Genomic DNA, 5108 nt, shown 5'->3' on the forward strand with positions numbered 1-5108 from the left:
TTGAGGTTGCTGTGAGCTGTGACAAAACAGTACTCTAACGAGAGCCACATAGTGAGACTCTGTCTCAAAAAAAAAAAAAAAATTTTTCTGGGAAAAGAAAACTGAAAAAATATAAAAAACTATATTTTTTTAAATCAAATTCTCACCCATTAATTTTAGTGCTTTTGGTATTTTTAAATTTCATTATTCCTTCTCCAGTTATTAGTTGGCATTCTCTTATGCTTTCTTCACTTTCTTCCTCCCTCCGGCCCTTCTTTCTATCCTTCCCTCTTTCTTCCTTTCTTTCTAATAATATTGATTTATTGATTCTTATTTTATTCAACGGGCCATAATCTATTATTTTTATTTTATTTTCATGCTCAAATTTTACCCACAAGAGTTCTTTCAACCAGGCTTCTATGTATCCTTTGACATGATCCTCATCATTTTTTGAGCAATTTGTAATTTTAAGGCAAAACATTATATGCTAGGGTCATCTTATGTTTTGCCTACGTCCATCCTACAATCAGCCATTTCACCAAGGATCCCTGGTTCCTTTTACTGAGGGATGATATTTAGAAACCAGTGTCTTGATATCTCAGAAGTTTTTTATACAAAAATCCTTGAGTATCACTTAGAGAGATTATAATTCATAAATTCTAGGATAAGGCCCAGAAGTGAGAGAGAGAGCATGTGTATGTGTATAAACTTCCAAGTAATTCAATTGCATAACCGTGTGTAGAAACTACTGCTTTAATGAATTATTTAAGCCATGCTTTAGTTCATACTAAATTTTCAGCAACATATTTTTTGTCTAAAGGGACCAACTGCCTCATATCTTAATTACTGAATACCAGAAAGCCAAGCAAGATAAAACCTACAGTATCTGAAAGAACTTGCTAGGTATCCGATGTCAGTGATAGATGTTTAAGATAGAAGATGTTTGTATAATGTAAAATAACTGTTGACTACAAAATCAAGTTAGATTCAAGTCTAGATATGTGAATAATTAAAATTTTAATTAAAAGAGAAAGTAGAATTTTTACTTGCAAATTGTATTTCTCTAACTGTAATCCCTCTCTCTGTCACTCTCTGTCTCACCTTAAAGAATACATCACTTTGGGGAAACGGTGCAGGGAACACAAAGGTTTTTGCAATGGAATAGAAAAATAATCTATTTCAATATCTATGCTGACTATCTTCAATAATAGATAACTCAGAAATGGAACAAAATTACTTCAGTGAAGCCAACTGTACTCTTGAATAGCTAGATCACATGCTGGTATTGTGTATGAAAAAGCATTTTTCCTATATGAAATTTGGAGTTAATCTTTTTTTATCTCTTAGAAAAAAAGGAAGAGTATTCTGAGGTACTCAGATTCATATTTTAAGGTAAAATTTCTTGTTCTATCTATAAACGATCAGTGTATATTTTAAAACTTTGACTCTTTAACTTTGTCTTAGTAAAAAGGAATATAATATACTTCCTCTTTCAGAAGGTAAGTTAGAAGAAACTCTCCCACAGAAGCAGGAATTATAAGTCTCAACATTAACAAATGATAATTGTCATTTTGGAGTATATACCAGGAATTTTACAGATGTTTATCTGACCAATAAAAAAACTAAAGGTCACATAGCTAGGAAATGGCCAGGCAGGGGCTTTAGCCCAGTAAGAATATGCTAGCTGATGACGCAGTAAACGCCCTCAAATCTCAGAAGCTCATGCATGTGATAACCAAGGTGCTGCTCACGCTGCCTGTGTGTTATAGGTGGGCTGTGGCTCCACTCAATTTCATATTCACTGTTGAACCCAGAGTTGTGTTGTGTTGTGAAGCTAACGCAACAGCACTGTTAAACATCTATGCCACATTTTGTTATTGAACATTGGTATTTTGTATTTCAATAGCCAGAGGAAGTTAGGCCAAACCTGATGTCAGCCAGGTGGGGATGTATATTCATTCCTCTCACAGGGAGGAACAGCCAAATAGACCCGGTGCAGATGGCATAATTTAACCTGGAGCTAGTGACGCAGTGAATCCCTTGGCCTCAGTAATTGGTCCACCTTGGTCCAATCAGAGGGAAGCAAAGATTCTTGTTTGATGGATGGAGGGAGAGTTGACCTTGTTCTTTCTCTAACCAACACAGCCACAAGGGAGAAAGAGTGCCAGAAGCTGATACATGCAGGAGAGCAGAGTCAACAGCAATGGAGCCGTAGCACTGAGGATCTCACAAATCTCTGAAACTGCTCACCCTGGGCTGACCCAACCTCTGAACTTCCCAGTGACATATCCCAATAAATTTTCTTAGGCTTACCCCAGTTTATACATGATCTATTCTACAGTAGAACTTCTGTAAAGTGACCACCCAGGAGACTGTAACAAACTGGTCAACATAAGGAACGAGGCCTACTGTACTGATATGTATATGTGGTGCATGTCCAGTCTTTGAAAATTCACTGTAGTCAATGTGGTCAATGTAGGGAGGTTCCAGTGTATTTCTAACACACAGTATTAAACACCCAAACCTAGAAAAGTCCTAAATTTTCTTGGAAAATGCATATATGTGTATATGTATAATATGCTTGATTTTGTGTTAAAAACAAAGTAGCAGCATTATGAATTTTTTTAGTGTTTTTTTTTTTTAAATAGAGGAGTCAATGAATGGAGGAAGAAAGGAATGGAGGAGGAATGGGAGATGCCAGAGGAGGAGGATGTTGAGGCCAGGCAGTGCAGTGGCCTAAATGAACAGAGGAGGAATAGAAGATCCCAGAGGATGAGGAGCCCCTTTCTCTAACTTACCCCATCCTAGTCAATTAGTGTGCAGTGGTTGGTGTCAGGAGGGCCATGGTTAGGGTCTGGAGTGGTCCCTAGTCAGGTCTCACTGCTTCCTTTCCTGGCCAATGCACCATCAAGATGAGAGGTTCTGGCATAAAAGCAGGTGAAGGTCCGTAAGAAAAGAGCGGAGGCCAGTCCAGGGACAAGGAAAGACTTTAACAGAGGGGAAAAGAAGAATGGAGACTGACCAGGCATCAGCTCCCCAAATTTTTTAAAAATAAGGAGAAGATGACTCATTATCACACAACCCTAAAACACCAACTGTTATTAGGTTTATGTATACCCTTTCAATCCTCCTCCATTCCCACCAGGCATTCATTTTTATATAGGTTGTATCACAGCATACAAATAATTTTGAATTCTGGCCTTTTTACTTACATGTATACTCAAGTTATTTCCCCATATTTCTACATAGTATTTATAAGGATTATTGAAATCACTGCAGAATAGTCTAGCAATTGGCTATAATATAATGTAGATAAAATTTCTCCTAATTTTGGACATTGAGATTTTCTAGTTTTTTACTTCAAAGATACTCGTGTCATGGATGGATTTATTGGGATATGTCACTGAGGAATGCACATGCATGGAAAAAAACTGGAAGGGCATATGCAAAAAACAGTGCTTATGGTTGCTCTTATTTAGACCTCTATGCCCTCTGGGTCGTAAGGTAATGAAACTGACAGAATCCAGTGATTCTGATCCAGTGGGCTGATCTCCGCCCACTACATTTCTCTGTTCTAGAGACCCATGTACACAACTTCGGTGATATTTATCGAGCTCAGTGAAAAATTAGCATAAGCATCTTGAAATTTTGCCAGAATAAAGAATTTTGATTATGAATAATTGATTAAAATTGAGAAGACAATAACTTTTGGTGGAAGAAGAATGGGATTTGCAGACATATTAGTAACAGCAAGTTAGAAGGAAATGCTATTGGGATAAGTCAATAAAGATCATCTTTTTGAAAGCTTGTTCCGTCTCCTTGGATCCGCTCACGTCGCTTCTTATGGTCAGTCATGAGAGCTCCAACAGCCAAGATGGTGAAGCAGATAGAGAGCAAGTTTGCTTTTAAAGAAGCCTTGGATGCTGCTGGAGATAAACTTGTAGCAGTTGACTTCTCAGCCACATGGTGTGGGCCTTGCAAAATGATCAAGCCTTTCTTTCATTCCCTCTCTGAAAAGTATTCCATCGTGGTGTTCCTTGAAGTAGACGTGGATGACTGTCAGGGTGTTGCTTCAGAGTGTAAGGTCAAATGCATGCCGACTTTCCAGTTTTTTAAAAAGGGACAAAAGGTGGGTGAATTTTCTGGAGCTAATAAGGAAATGCTTGAAGCCACCATTAATGAATTAGTCTTATCATGTTTTCTGAAAATGTAATGAGCCCTTGGCTATTTAAAAGTTTTTTTTTTTATTGACAAAAATTTAAGAACTATGAAGCCTATATACCAACCACCATCTGATTACAGTGATAATAAAATATTGATTCTACCCTTAAAAAAAAAAAAGATTATCTTTTTGGCTAATACAAGGGGGTTAGGGAACTGAGCAAGCGGGGATGGGGAGGGGGTAGGACACAATTATAAGAGAGGTTTTATTTAACAAATGCAATCAATATAACCTAATTCTTTGTACCCTCAATGAATCCCAAACAGTAAAAAATAAAATTAAAAAAATAAATAAAGTAAGGCCCATCATGTGGAAATTAAAAAAAAAAGATTATCTTTTTGTGCTGGGATCCTCCACTGGCAAATCTGTTTGGCCACTGTTCTCTGAAGAGGTTATACTGAAGGGGTCCAACTCTTTACTGTTCCTGGAGCCAGTCCACTGGCTCCATGAGCCTGGCCTGCTCACTAGCCTCCACAGGACTATCTGTCTCTGGTCCAGCATCTCCCAGTAACCTCCTGGCTTGAGCACTTTCCAGAGAACTTGAGATAGTATTACCCTTGTCAACATGAGATTGGTTTAGATTTATATCTATTTGGTATAACTAATTAAAAGAGGCTGAGGTCGTGATTCAAGAGTAGTGTGCAGGCAGTTCTCCAAATCTATTTATTTTTCTCAATCTCATTCAGCACTTGGAAGACCAGTGGACCCTTGACTGGATGCTGAACTTCTTGGACCTGCCAGTCTTGGCCTGTAGGTCCAGGGCTACAGCTGCAGAACTTGATACCTATTTCTCAGGCCAGGTCCTGGACATGATTTCTCGACAACTCTTTTAGAAAGAGCATTTAACCTGTGCCCACGGGGTCATTAAAAACAGGGCCAGATAGTTTGTTTAGTGGATCTGATTTTC

At 38.0% G+C, this 5108-nt stretch overlaps 1 pseudogene across 1 annotated transcript; it reads left to right on the forward strand.

The window, feature by feature from the left end:
* The first annotated feature begins 3830 nt into the window (after positions 1–3830).
* LOC100957695 lies at positions 3831–4192 on the forward strand (annotated as a pseudogene). The gene has a single exon (XR_001161796.2). The product of XR_001161796.2 is annotated as a thioredoxin pseudogene (transcript).
* The last annotated feature ends 916 nt before the right edge of the window (positions 4193–5108 follow it).

This window comes from Otolemur garnettii, unplaced genomic scaffold (genome assembly GCF_000181295.1).
Source record: "Otolemur garnettii isolate 467f Iridium unplaced genomic scaffold, OtoGar3 scaffold00222, whole genome shotgun sequence".
In the NCBI taxonomy this organism is placed as follows: Eukaryota; Metazoa; Chordata; class Mammalia; order Primates; family Galagidae; genus Otolemur; species Otolemur garnettii.